The sequence below is a fragment of the Manis pentadactyla genome, chromosome 11, assembly GCF_030020395.1.
Source record: "Manis pentadactyla isolate mManPen7 chromosome 11, mManPen7.hap1, whole genome shotgun sequence".
Taxonomy (NCBI): Eukaryota; Metazoa; Chordata; class Mammalia; order Pholidota; family Manidae; genus Manis; species Manis pentadactyla.
In genome coordinates, this window is record NC_080029.1 from 108,331,222 (window position 1) to 108,347,189 (window position 15,968).

Below are 15,968 nucleotides of genomic sequence, written 5' to 3' on the forward strand. Positions count from 1 at the left end.
CATTTACCTATATTGGCTTTGGCTTTTTTCTCATCAATTTGTGGAACTCTATGCAGAGTAAACATGATAGCTCTCTGCAATATTTACTGCAGATATTTTCTTAAGGTTTTTGGGAATTTTGTTGACGGATAGAGCTTTCTGCTTTTGTGAAATCGAACCTGTCCTTTCTTCTGTGACTTCCTTAGCCAATCATAATTAAAAATTTTTAAATTACATTAGGAAGTTGCAGTTTCTTGAAATAATTTTGAATTGTTTAACTTTAATGAAATATTTGCATGTGTATTTTGCAACTGCAATTTCATATTTGATCTTTTAGATCATTAATGTCAATAGGAAACAAATTATGTGAGCATCCTGATTACAACATAATAAATAATTTTTCTTAAATGAATGCAAGAAAAATAAATTTTATGAAACAAGTATACAGTCGACCCTCGAACAACATGGTTTGAACTGCACAGGTCCACTTACATGATTTTATTCAATAAATACATTGAAAAATTGGAGAGTTGCAACAATTTGAAAAAGCATTTTCTTTTCTCAAGCTTACTTGTAAGAATACAGCATATAATATATATAATAAAGAAAATATGTGTTAATCAATTGGTTTGTTACCAATAAGGTTTCTGGTAAACAGTAGGCTACTAGTGTTAAGCTTTCAAGGAGTCAAAGGATACATGTGAATTCTTGGTTGCACAAGGGGTCAGTGCCCCTAACCCCTGTGTTATTCAAGGGTCAATTATATAATAATTTATGAATTCTGTACATCCTTAATTTATTTCTCAGCCAAACTTCACTAGCCTATTAAAAGACTAGACATATGTGATAATAATTGACTTCAGTTTCTTTTTTTACTATTTTGCCAACTTTCAGTGATATAAAAACTATAGTTTTACACAAATGTTTCTACTTTGTTATATAGTGATAATTTTCAAAGTAGAGGGATGGAAAATATTTTATGTACCAACTTGTGGCTTCATTTATAATTTTTAGGCATTTAGACACAGATAAGTAGTCATCCCATTTTTACTCTTGCCCTAGCCACCACGTACGATACGGGCAGACTTGCCTAAATTTTCAAGGCGGCTGAAGCGGTCAGGTTGGTGGTATCTCCTGGGTCAAAGGTGAAATTATATCAGGTTTTTCAAAAGTCTCGAATACATGAATTGTGAAAGTTATACATGTCCGTGTTTCACTAGGATGCAGTGAAAGTGACATTTTATACATTTAAGTACTTACATTAGGAAAGGATAAAAGATGGAAATTAATGGTGCCCAATTTAAAAGGTTTGAAAGCTCAAAACTATAGAGAGAAGCAAATAATTAAGGTTGAAACAGTTCCCAGTGAAAACAAAACATATGACTGAATAAAATAGCCAAAAATTACTTCTTTTAAAAAACAAATCAAATAGAGACATTTTTGGTAAATTAAGAATCTAGAATTGATCAATATAAAGAAGAAAAGGGCAACATAACTATACACACAGCTGAAAGTTTCCAATGTAATTAAGGAATACTATGAACAATTTTACGCCAATGGACTTTAACAATGAAATGTAGTGGACAAATTCCTGGAAAAATATAACTCGGCAAAACTGACTCAATAATACATAGAAAACTTGAATTGTTCCTTAGTTATAAGAGATATCAGAACATTAGTTGAAAATCTTCCCATAGAACACCAGTTGAGTTCTAATAAGCCAATCTAATATTAAAAAAACTTCTCTAGAAAATACAGAAAGCATGAACACTTCCTAACTAATTTTATAAAGCTTATAAAACTTTATGCCAAAACCAGACAAGGACAGACTGCAAATGAGAGATTATGGAATTTTCATGGACTTTCAAGTCCAGGCATTTCTTTTACTTAAGAAATCTGCTATATGTTCAATGAAGTATTTTTTAAATTCTGTTTAATTAAAAAATTTTAACTTGAATCCATCTAGATTTTATATAGGTATGTGATGTGAGATGAACCACAAGGAGCTAATTTACAGCTCTCACTATATAGTAAATACTATTTCCCTTTAGTAAAAGTGAAGATTCTGTTACCAAGAATTTTTATTACTAGATTTTTTTTTTAAACACATGCTGACTCAGGTCCTTTGGGTTTACCCCCTGTAAATACTGACAAAAACAGATTTTGATGCTGTTAGTTTAAAAAAAAAAGTGATAGAGGAGGCAATCATTCAATTTAAGTTGAATTTAGTTTTAAAATTAGCCAGATTTATTTGAAGAGCTTGTATCAATAACTTACTACCCACCTATCTTTTTAATTACCACAGTGACAGTTTAATTATCATGGACAATTACAACAGTTAGTATTATTTTGAGTTTTTTATGTTACAGTAGATTATTTCACATTAAATGTTAAATACCTATCAGTTTTCATTTCCTGTTAATAAATTCCCACATTCATCAACCTCAAATATTATAACATTTTCTAACACACACACACACATGCACACACACATACACACACATATATATATACACACAGAAGGAGAAAGAGAAAGGGAGGGAGAGAAAGGAAGATGAGGCAGAAAGGAGGGAGGGAAGGAGAGGAAGTCCAGCAAACTGGTTTAGGCCTTTGCAGCAAAATTATTCAGGCAGCTGGTACCTTGCTAGCTTGGGGTTCTGACTGATGGCAGACAACATAATAAATAATCTATTTACTAACTCCTAACAGCTAAATAATGCCCTTATTTTCCACCATAACCGAATTGCCAATACCGTATTGACAAAGTGTCATAAGGGCTGGAACTAAACTGACCTTCTGTGACCATTTTTCTTTCAAAGCATCAGTGAAGACCCGAGAAAAGACCCTTTATTACTCTGATTAATGGAAGGCTCTAAAGGTTACCAGTGAACTTGGTTGTATTCATTTATTTACACTTAAGTCACTGGTAGGGGGTGGGTGGATGTGACTCACTGGGTGATGGGGAACACAGCAATTTTTTTCTTCTCTCCCACACTGTCTACATAAATGACTGCTCTGTGTATTGCAGGGTGATTACTGGTGCAGGCAGTTTCTGATCCCCATTCCAAATGGCTGGAAGAGGGTGCATGTGGCAGAAATGGAATCTTCCCAGGGCTGAGCACAGAGTCTCGCTGCATAAATAATTTTCTGTTTGGCTTAGAGATCACAGACCCAACAAAGTGAATGGTGGCCGAGAATAACCTTCTGTGTTGTGAAGAAAGCAACCACTTATAATCTCTTTTTGGCTATGCCTTCCAAATACAATTGTTCAATACCAGTTTAAAAAGATTCTTTATGTTTATGCAGAGGCTAGGGGATCTGCTAATCTTCACCTCCATGTGGCTTCAGTTCAGGTCCTACTGTGTGATGCCTCTGAAGTCACCTCCCTACCTCTACTATGATGCTCCTCTGGATTCCACAGGGTACCTGAGGCTGGTGCAGCTCTGTCACCTCAGCGTGTCTGCTTCCTCTTATCCCACAGCCCTACTTCTTCCTCCTTGACATTCAAAGACTCAATAGCGCTCTGCTCCCAAACCCCATGTATTTGGATACCCAATTCAGTTCTCTTACTTTTCTAATTGGTTTGTATTTTCAAAGTCTTGTCTCCCAATGAGACTGTAAATTCCTTAGGTATGAGTTTCTATCATGTTTTTTAACCTAGCAAGTTCTTGGGCTCAGAAAAATCATTTATTAACAGTTTAAAATGGCTTAAAAATTGAAGGTGAGTAGAAATTTCACTTTAAATTACGTGTGTGTGTGTGTGTGTGTGTGTGTGTAAAAGAGGAAGGGAAAGAAAGTGAATGAGAAAGATTCTTAGTTATTCACCAATCCGTGCTCTTTAGAAATGCACATCTTTCTGCAGATTGCACTGCAGCAGAAAAACAATTCATACAAATGACAAGCTCTTTGAAGCACTATAGAAATAATCACTTATCAAACTAGCTCAATTACCTTTCTTACCCCTGATTAAGATTAATCTGGACCTACGTATGAACAAAAATTTGGTTGCTGGGGTGGAATTTTATAGCTGTATCACTATAAATTTATACCCACCATATAAAAATTGTCAATGGACATAATTAACTGCCAAAATATTCCCCAGGGTTAAGTGTCAACTGAATTAACTAAGCAATACAGTTAGGTTTTAATTAGCCATTTTAGGGCCTGTGGAATTAGGTGCAGAAAGCAGGGTGATAATTTCATATAAAAAAGCCTCTTCTCAACTTTTAGTTTCATATGAAATTCTATGCTTATTAAATATATACTTCCCCATGAAGCCTCTCTCCCTCTTCTCTCTCTCCTCTCCTTTCCTTTCTTTCTCTTTGTAGTTTTGCAGCTTTATCTTTTAACAGTAAAAAGTGAACACTTCTAGACAAGGATATTTATCAAGGAGAGATTGTCAGCTAGTCCAAAGCCTAGATTTTACTTAGAAAATCGACTCTTCCCAAATTTTCAATATTATTTTTGAGTGTTTATTGGAAAAATCTCTCAGCTGTGATTTGAGTTCTTTTAATTATATTTAAACAGCCTTATTTAAATAGTTATGAGTTCATAAATGGGTGAACACAATTGATTGTAGTCATTAAATGATGACTAACTCAAAAAGTGTTTATACATGTTTCTGAAATCTTTGAGCATGGCTAATCTATTCACAATTGTCTTATACCTTCTCCCCCTCCCCCCCCAACATTCTGACTGTGCTAATAAATCAGTAATATACCACCACACACTTGGCTGTGCCTAAGCTACATTTGGAAATGATGGAAGTTTCAATTATTTGATTGCATTGCATCTGGCCCTGGAGCATCAGGATAAATTATGGAAGAGGCAGTTTATTTCAAAAGAATAAAGCTACTCTGACATCTTAACTGATGGTTATTTGATATACTCTCAAACAATAATTGAGTTGATACCAAGCCACTGGTCATCTAAAAACTGAATAGGTTGAAAATAAAATGTGTAAGATAATAAAGACTGCTTTCCAGCTCTCATTCTGAAATCTTTTTTAGTCTCAGTTACCTGCCTTGACCACATACATTGATCAAATAAACTGAAGAATGAATATATCTCCTCTTCTTTTTGTGCTGTGGAACCAATTTAAGAAATTTTGAAAAGATTACCTCAAGCATTTGAAGAAACTAACATATCTCTCTGCCTTTACCGCATTAAAAAGAAAAGAATTCAAGATTAACACATTTTGATTAGGAGAGTTCTGTCTCATGGCAGCTTCTTAAACTATATGACCCATTTTTGAATGGGTACACATTCCTTTAACGGACATAATCACTTTGTAAATCCCAGGCAGTAGTCAAGGACTCTAGTGACTAGAGTTTGACATTAAGCTGTGTTGCCTTAAATTGGTCCTTAATTTGCTTGGGCCTTATTTGGATTTCACATGAAATATGTGAAAATGCTTTGCAAAATATACTGTTAAACTGAAAAGCTACCAAAAGTGCTATTATTATTATTACATTTCTCTCAGATATTATTCCTCAAAGCAGACTGCTCACAGAGTATATGGTATCTATCTATCTAGGCTTATTAGAAGAGGGACATGTTACTTCTCTTCAGGCCAACAGCTTTATAAAGCATTTAACACACTCATCTTTTTTTTTTTTTTTTACTTTAGTGTTCTCTAAGCTTTTTTGGTTATCTTATAAATAAAAAATTTGGAGGAAACATACAACTTAATATATTTACATGTCATAATTTATGTGTGAATATGGCATACATGTTTTAATATACTGTGAGAATTTAAAAATATCCAAATAATAGCAATTTTAAAAGAATGGAAGAGACTTTGGGTTTGCATATGGTACCATAAAGTCAGTACCTCTTCCTTCTCTTCCTGGGGACTACGCAAAGGCAACAAGGAAAATGAGAATGAGAAAGACAAGCTCTATTTCTGACAAAACCAAGGAATATCTAGAACCCCAAACTATAAAACAAGGGGAAGTGTTGCCAAAAGCAGTGGAAATTATTTAGGAATGCACAAAGAGAGTGGACAATGCAGCATAGGTCTTGGAAAAAGACAAAATGCAGTTTTTGAAGGTGGAGGTATACCCAGAGGTGTGAAACCTAACACCTCATATGTAGCAGCAGAAACAGAGGTCATATACTGGCAGAAGAGCCACTGTCCCTGGTTTTATTCCAAGGAGAAAAAGTGAGGCTAAAAGAGAAATCAAAGAGACCAATCATATATATAGGAAACTATCTGTCTCTACTAGAGGAGGAGAAAAGTAATTTTGCTTTGGAAAAAACTTTGGAGCTGCTAAACTCCACTGACTCAAGAAAAACAAACATACACACAAAACTCTGCAACACAGAAAAGTCTATCTGGCCTCAGCCCTTTCCCAATGTGAACTTTTGCAAATATCTGGTTAAGGAGAAACTCATCTTGCAAAGATGAAAAGTCAAAAAGAAGCAATCAGAGGATCAATAGAAGCACAGGAAAAGAATAAAACCAGTGGCAGATAAGCACCAAAAAACAATGCCACAGGGTAGATGAAAATCATGACCAAAGTTTTCGCCAAAAATTTAAAAAGTTTAGTGAAGCAACTGATTCTATGAAGGAAGAGCACAAATCAGAGATGCAAGAGCTCAGAGAAGAGATCATGAAGTAACAGTGGGGATGGTGAAATGTAACCTGGCAGAGCTTAGGAAAAAGGTTGAAGGAAAATATAAAACCATCACAGAAATTAAAGTGAAACTGGAAGAAGTGCTAGAGAGACTAGATGCTGCTAAACACACAGTGAGGAACAGAGGTTAGAAATGGGAGGCAGGGGTGGAGGAAGAAAGAAAACAAATGAAGTAAAAATGAAGAGTTAAAAGAATAAAAAGGAAGAAAATGTAGAGGATAGGCAAAGGAATTCTACATACGCATATTTAGGGTTGCTGAAGAAAAAAATATTGAATTATAACAGAATACTTAAAATTTAATTCGAGAAAACTGATCTGAAATAAAAGAATTTTGTATCTGCATAAAAAAGGACACACTGAGACATAGCCTAGTAAAGTTATTGGACTTCAAGGCAACAACATGATAATATTTTTTGGGCAGCTAGGCCATGAAGCATTTATAAAAGGAAAAAGGGTGTGCTGGCCTGAGACTTCTCCACAGCAGCAATCAGTTGGTGCTGGACTTACTTCTATGTGCTAAGTAGCAATTAAGATAACCTCCAAAAAAGAATTTATACCCTAAAGATGTTATTTGGATATAGGACAACAGAGAAAGACTTTTGAACATGTAAGAATTCAGAGAATATTCTTCCCATAAGCTCTTTGTGCAGAACTTAGAGAACAAACTTTAGCCAACCAATGTATAAGAGAAAAAGGGCCATCATGAACACTGGAAGTATTCGCACTAAGACTAAAACAAATGTGTGGCTCAGATTACAGAGCAGCAAGTAAATATTATGTGCCATAAATATGCAGGGATAATATAAGCAATATAAATGAGAAGGGTAAGACAAATAAGCCAGAATGTAATAACTAAGCAAATTCACACACAAATTCTTTCCCAATGTGAACTTTCACAAATATCTGTGATGTGGTTAAAGGATATCATTTTAATATTGGAAAATCAATTAATATAGACAAGAGTATATCTAATAGCACAAAAAAGAGCACTAAAAAAGATGAAATAATTCACAAATATTGGGAGGTTGAAAAGAGAATGGGGAGAAAAAGGAATATAACAATCCTTATTCTCTGAATAAGTAATGTTTATTGCCTAAAGAAATGGGGGGATTATCATATAAACTTAAAATTTAAGAGTGAACACATATAAAAAATATAAATTTTCCTTTTTATAATGAAAAGAAAGGCAGAAATAGGTAAAGAAATAGAACATATGTTAAAATTTTCTACAAAAGAGGATGGGGAGGGATTAAAGATGGCAGCATGAGAGGTGAGGCCTCTTTCCAAAACCACATATAATACGAAAACATAGTTAATATAACTAATCCTAAAAGAGCAACAGGAAAGAAGGCTGCACCAGACTGCATACACCTGGAGAAAAGAACAGACCTAATAGAACAGGGTAACGTACCAGAGCCATAACCTGGCAGGACCCAAGCCCTTGCCCCACCCCAGCTCACCAGTGGATGAAGAGAAATGGAGCAGGGAGAGGGTGAAAGCCTAGAACTGCTGAACACCCAGCCCTGGAGATTTGCTATGGGAGCAGAAACATACATTGCATGGTGCTCTGGAGATTAGTGGGGTTGGAAAGCTAAGACAGGTGGAAGTCTCAGAGAGACTGACATTCCAGCCACTTGTGGAAAACAGGGATCCACATCGAGCTGCTCTGGGAGGTGGGCAGTCTGAGAGACTTCCTAACAGCGAGAGGGCTACTAAAGGGGCAAGGATTGCACAGAGCTTACTGCTCAGGAGAAAGGACAGGTATACAAAATTGTCTGGGTGCACTCTGCCCAGCAGGTTGGGAGCTTTCAGGAGCTTCAGGCGCTCCATCCCCCTTGGTGGTTATGCAGCTCTGAGGCCCCCCCGCCATGATAAATAGCCTGCTGTGCCTTCCTCCTGGCCAGCACTGGCTCACAAGCCGGCATCCCCGGCTCTGGCATCAGGCCAGCCAGAGGGAGGCCTCGCCTATGGCAGGTACAAACTCGAAGCACAGAGGCTTACACCTGTGTGCTCAGCCCACTGATCTGACAGAGGAGACAGGCACTGCAGCCGGGAAGCAGGAAACAGCTCTATCCTCCCCCCAGGGACCAGCGCTGCTCCCCTGCAACCCCTGAGTTTGCTCCAGGGGCTGAGCAGCTCCAGAGAGTAGAACTTCTGGGCACTAGAGGGCCCCACATACAAATATGAAATGTCAAAAGCAGCTGGTTCTAACCAAAATCCCACAAACACCAGAAAAAGAGCCAAGTGAAACTGAACTCATCAATACTCCTGAAAGAGATTTCAAAATAAAAATCATAAACATGTTCATGGAGGTACAGAAAAATATTCAAGAACTCAGGGAAGAATTCTGGATGGAGATTCAATCATTACAGAATACAGTATCAGAAATGAAACATACAATGGTGGGATTTAAAAGCAGATTAGATACAGTGGAAGAGATGGTAAATGGAACAGAAATTAGAGAAGAGGAATACAAAGAAGCTGAGGCACAGAAAGGAAAAAGGATCTCTAGGAATGAAAGAATATTGAGAGAACTGTGTGACCAAACCAAATGGAACAATATTCGCATTATAGGGGTACCAGAAGAAGAAGAGAGAAAAGGGGAAAGAAAGTGTCTCTGAGGAGGTAATTGCTGAAACTTCCCCAATTGGAAGGACATAGTCTCTCAAGCCATGGAGGTGCACAGATCTCCCAACACAAGGGACCCAAGGAGGACAACACCAAGACATATAGTAAGTAAAATGGCAAAGATCAAGGATAAGAACAGACTATTAAAAGCAGCCAGAGAGAGAAAAAAGATAACAAAGGAAAACCCATCAGGCTATCATCAGACTTGTCAACAGAAACCTTACAGGCCAGAAGGGAGTGGCATGATGTATTTAATGCAATCAAGCAGAAGGGCCTCCAACCAAGAATACTCTACCTGGCAAGATTATCATTTAAGTTTGAAGGAGGGATTAAACAATTTCCAGATAAGCAAAAGCTGAGAGAATTTACCTCCCACAAACCATCTCTACAGTGTATTTTGGAGGGACTGCTATAGATGGAAGTGTTCCTAAGGATAAAAGCTGTCACCAGAGGAAATAAAACCACAGTAAAGAAAGTAGAACAATTAATTACTAAGTAGATGCAAAATCAAATCAAATCAAATACCCCCAAGGTCAGTCAAGGGATAGATAAAAAGTACAGAATATGATGCCTAATACATAAAGAATGGAGGAAGAAGAAAAGGAGGAAAAAAAAGTCAGAACCTTTAGATTGTGTTTGTAAAAGCATAATAAGTTGGTTAAATTAGACTGTTAGATAGTAAGAAGTTACCCTTGAACCTTTGGTAACCATGAATCTAAAGCTTGCAATAGCAATAAGTACATACCTATTGATAATCACCCTAAATGTAAAAAACGGTCTGAATGCACCAATCAAAAGACATAGAGTCAATGAGTGGATAAAAAAACAAGACTTGTCTGTATGCTGCCTACAAGAGACTCACTTCAAACCCAAAGACATACACAGACTAGAAGTGAAGGGATGGGAAAAGATATATCATGCAACTAATAAGGAGAAAAAAGCAGGCAATGCAGTACTTGTATCAGACAAAATAGACTTCAAAACAAAGAAAGTAACAGGAGACAAAGGACATTATAAAATGATAAAGGAGTCAGTCCAACAAGACAATATAACTATTATAAATATCTATGCACCCAACACAGGAGCACCTATATATGTGAAATCAATACTAACAGAATTAAAGGGGGAAATAGAATGCAATGCATTCATTTTAGGAGACTTCAACACACCACTCACTTCAAAGGAAAGATCAACCAGACAAAAAATAAGGAGACAAAGGCACTGAACAACACATTAGAACAGTTGGACCTAACAGACATCTACAGAACACTCCACTCAAAAGCAGAAGAATACACATTCTTCTAAAGTGCACATGGAACATTTTCAAGAATAGATCATATATTAGGCCACAAAAAGAGCCTCAGTAAATTTAAAAAGATTGAAATTGTACCAACCAGCTTCTCAGACCACAAAGGTATGAAACTAGAAATAAATTATACAAAGAAAATGAAAAAGCCCACCAACACATGGAGGTTTAACAACATGCTCCTAAATAATCAATGGGTCAATGATCAAATAAAAATAGAGATCAAGCAATATATGGAGACAAGTGACAATAGTAATTCAACACTGCAAAATCTATGGGACACAGCAAAGGCTAAGAGAGAAGTTAAGATTCCACCTTTCGAAGAGTTTGAACTCAAAGTTATAAAAGGCAATACACAACTTCCTTCTTGGTCATTCTCTCTCTCTTTCTCTCTGTCTTGGATCACTCACTCTGGGGGGTGCCCATTGCTATGGCTTGAGGATACTTGGAAGCCCCATTGAGAGGCCCCACATGGCAAGGAACTGAGGTTTCCAGCTGACAGCCATGGGAGTGAGCTCCATAGAGGTGGATCCTCCAGCCCTGGTCAAGCCTTCAGATGACTACAACCTCAGCCAACAGCTTGACAGCAATCTCAGCGGAGATTCTGAGCCAGAACTTCCCAGCTAAGCTGCAACTGGATTCCTGACCCTTCAAAACTATATGTGAGACCAGAAACAGTTCATTGTTATCTAAAGCCACTACGTTTTACAGATTTTCCAATGCAGAAATAGAGAACTAATATAAAAAATAACAAAATGAACCTTCAAAAATTAGAAGAAACCACTACAGATAAAAGCAGAATTAATTAACTAGAAAATGGAAAATAGAATAAATTCAAAATTTGACTTATTTTAAGGAAAAAGTAAATTAGATAAAGCAGTACCTACTTTAATCTAGACAAAAGAGAAAAAGCAGAAATATACAAAATAAGAAATTATAAAGTGGAAATGGAAAGAAGAGTATGACCCTATATTGCTTGATTCTATGCAAACAAATCTGGAAATGAATGAAATGAATAACTTTCTAGGAAAATATGATTACCAAAACAAATAACAAAAAAGAAAGCAATCTAAATAGCCAATCATCATTGAGGATATAGAGAAAGTTGTTAAAATGTTATCTCTCCTCCAAAACATCAGGTTCAGATGGTGTCACAAAGGATCTCCAAAGAACACATAATTCTGTTATTTAAATTCAGATTAAAACTCCAGGGCATAGGAACAGAAGGAAAATTTCTAAGTTATTTTATGAAGCAAAATGGAAGCAAAAAAGATTAGCCTCAAAAAGAAAACTACAAATGAATCTCATGAATACAATCATCAATGTAAAAATTCTAAATTAATATTAGCAAATATCATCCAATATCATATTTAAAGAAAAATATAGTATGACAAGTTGGGATTAGTGCAGGAATGTAAGATTAATTCAGTATTAGGAAAAAATCTAATATAGTTAATCATTGCAAATGTTCTAGACAGAAAAATCGTGTGGTCATCTCCAAAGATGCTAAAATATTTGATAAGTTCAACATTTATACTTGATTTTAAAAACTTAATGAAAGAGAATTGATGGACACTTCCTTCACATGATAAGACATTTCTATCTCAACCCAAAAGCTGACATCATGTTTAGTAGGAAAGTATTAGATAAATTTGCACCAAAATGTGGAATCACTGAAATTATATACTATTGCCATTGTTGTTTAATATTTTTCAAAGTGTACTAAGCCAACATAAGTATATGAGAGTAAGAAATGAGAGAAAGAAAATTTGGAGAGGAACAGATGAAACTATCATGTTTGTGGTGATATCATCTTGGAAAACCTAAGAAGATAAGTTGAAAAACCATCAAAACTAAAGAGATTTCAGTATCAATATACAAAATTGGTTGCTTTTGTATATACAAATGTCAACTAGTTATCAAAAAAGAAAAACTTCATTTGCAATAGCAACAAAGATAAAAGATACTTAGAAGTTAACTTTTAAAATGTGTAAAATACATATGAACTAAAGTAAAAACATGCCTCAAGGACACAAAAGAAGGTATAAACAAATCAAAAGCCATGTGATAGGCTCAGGTTTACCATCATAAAACTGTCACTTCTCTCCAAGTTAGCCGATAAATTTAAACTGATTCTACTAAATACACCGAGTTTATTTTGAAACGAGACAAACTGATACTGTTGTAGAAAAGAAATCAAGTCACAAGTTCAGCTAGGGAAAATCTGAACAAGTACTCTAAGAAGAGGGAACTAGCCCACAGAGCTAAGAAAATGTCTTATTCTAATTTAAATAATATTGTAGTACACATGAAGAAAGAGAAATGGCACAGAATTGAAGGTTCAGAAATAGACATACATTTGGGTTTGTATGCAGTATAGAATCGAATCCCGTCTATGATAAAAATGCTACCTCAAAGCAGTGTGGAAAAGAGAGCTTGCTCAGTACATGGCATGGGAAGAACTTGGTTGTCCTGTGGAAACAAATATATCTATACCTTACATTAGAATAAGTTCAAAATAGATCAAACAAGATCAAATACCTAAATATTAAAAAAATAAAAATTTAAGAGTTCTAGAACAAGAAAATTATTTTATAATATAATAGTGGAGATCTTTATAATTATGGCAATAAACTCAGAAGCCATAAAAGATTACTCTATTAGTAACAACAATAAAAACTTCTACAAGTTAAAAACCAAGGAGCAAAGTCAAAAGACAAACTGGTAAACAATATTTGCAACTCATAGTTCAAAAGTCTTATTTTGTTAGTATAAAATGAGTTCCTACAAATAAATTTTTTAAAAAGACCAATAACTCAATGGAAAAATGAAGAACATGAACAGGTAACAGAAAATACAAATGGCAATAAATATTTGAAAAGGTGCAAGACATCACTCTTAAGAGATATGTGAAACAAAATTACATTGAAATAGCATAGGACAGAAACAATCTAAAAGTTCACCAACAGCAGACTAAACAGGTTAGGATGCATCTAATGTATATTTTGGAATGATCTCCAAATCACATTAAGTGGAAAAAGAAAGTTAAAGATAATGTATGTATTATGCTACCATTTGCATGTAAGAAGGGGGAAAAAATGCAACTATTGGCTTATCTATGCATATAGTATTTCTGGAAATGTTTTACATGATGGGATACAAATAAATACATAAAGGCATTTTCAGATTTTCCTCTTAAATCCCAACCAGCTGTCAAGGGCCCAGAACTTGAGACCACCACTCCAGGCCTCAGTGTTCAGTACTGTGGCCACAAGATGCATGTGGTTTACTGAGCACTTGAAATGCACAAATCCAAGTTGAGATGCACTAAAAGTGTAAAATACATACTGGATGATGAAACCATTTTAGAACAGAAAAAAAGTGTAAAATATCTCAGTAATTTTTGCATCAATGACATGTTTGGGATATATGGGTTTAAATAAAATGTATTATTAAAAACTAATTGGACTTGTTTGTTTTTACTTTTTTAATGTGACTACTAGAAAATTTTAAATGGCATATGTGCCACACGTGATGTATTTTTGTGAACTTCAGGGGAGCAGAGGCCACACTCTAATCACACCTGTGTCCATACCACACCACTACAGCAGAGCTACATAAAATTCTGCAGATACTAAGTACATTTTACTACGAAGTAAAGCTACTCATTCTTTCAGATCATCAGGGACTGAGGGGCACACTATGTAAGTAAAGATACTGCTTAAGCTAGTTTTTTTCAGGCAAGTCACAAAGGAAATAAAATGAAAATACTGTGGGATGGTTTATTCAACACTATATTCAAAGATTAGGCTGAATCTATGCACTATAATTGGATATGTTTCCAAAACAGCTTTAAGGATCAGCATTTCAAAATTAGGGAAGAGCATTTGGTCAAGCATCCTCAGTGTGAATCACTGTTACCATTTTAATTGGTTAAAGATAATTTTAACAGTTAAAAATCTAAAGTCTCCTGTAAACCTGAAAATATTTTCAAGATTGAAAAGGGAGATCTATTTAAGCTTTCAAATACATCTGTCTTGGGTTAGTATGAACTTGGAAAAAAATTAGTGGATAAGGCAGTATTTGCAGTCTTACTTAAAACAACAGAAAAAAATTTAAGATATAAGTTATTTCTCATTTCAGTATTTTATGTCAACTGAAATAAATTATCTACATCTATTTGATGTCATAATTGAGCATTTTTCTCATTTGGAAGGAAATATACCTTCTCTGTACTTTCATTTATTGTAAGGAAAATATACATGATTTCAATAAGAAGTATAAATTAAAAAAAAGAAGAAACAAACTAGGAACAAATGGAGAGGGAAAGAGGATAATTTCCAAACCCTCATCAGTTCTTGTTCAAGTCCAGTCTAGAAGAGACATAAGTTGTGCCATATTATGAGGTTGGTAATACATATACAAAGCACAAAATAATGTGATTTGAATGAGTTCATGCCTAATAGCACATAGGCAAATGAAGTGAGTACTAAATATGAACCCCCAAAGCAAACTGAATGAGTAGAGACTAAATTCAGAACTTGAACTGTCTTTGAGTTCTCACTGGTATCATATACTATGTGCACTTTAAATTTTAAAATAAAATTTTGAATTTTAGGCTTTGAAAGTGCATGATATTGGGTATATATAGAATACCCTACTGTTTCATATGCTTCAATGTGTCTTTCTTTCCTTCACTGTCTTTAGTAATTTTGGAAAATCTATAGCCATTCTCTGACCCAGTGGTTCTCAACTGGGCGCAATTTAGCCCTTCCCCAGGGAACATTAGGCAATTTCAGAGATATTTCCGGTCATCACGGAGCAGGTGGGGGGTGCTACTGGCATTTAGTGGGTGGAGGAAAGCCACAGATACTTCTAACCATCCTGTGATACTCAGGACAGCCTTTCACAACAAAGAATTATCGGACTTAAAATACCAGTAAGTTTGAAATTAACAAACTTTGTATTAATCTGAAAGAGATGTTATTTTTCGGGTTAAGTCAATTTTCCTTTTGGAAGCATCCTTCAGGAGGTGAACTGAGCCTGCAAAGTTCAAAGAGCTGGCCTCAAATCTCTACCAGTCTCTGTCTACGTGCCTACAAATATTCATTCAGTCACATGCTCACTCACTCTATACTTTACAGCTTTAATAGGAATAAAAGCACATCATTCATTGGGTAAAATATAATTTATTGTCCAAACTGGGACACTGCTGATGGTTGCTAATAATTAGGCTGGCCAATAGGAGTAAATCGAGAATGTCCTGGGTCAATCAAATCACCTGGCACTGTAATCACAAGGTAGCACGCAACATCCAAAATGATAAGCAAGACACGGAGGAATTTCTAATGGCAGCCAACTGGGAGAATGGTGTCTGGGCATTGGGACTGAGCATCGAGGCTGAGGCCTTAGATCA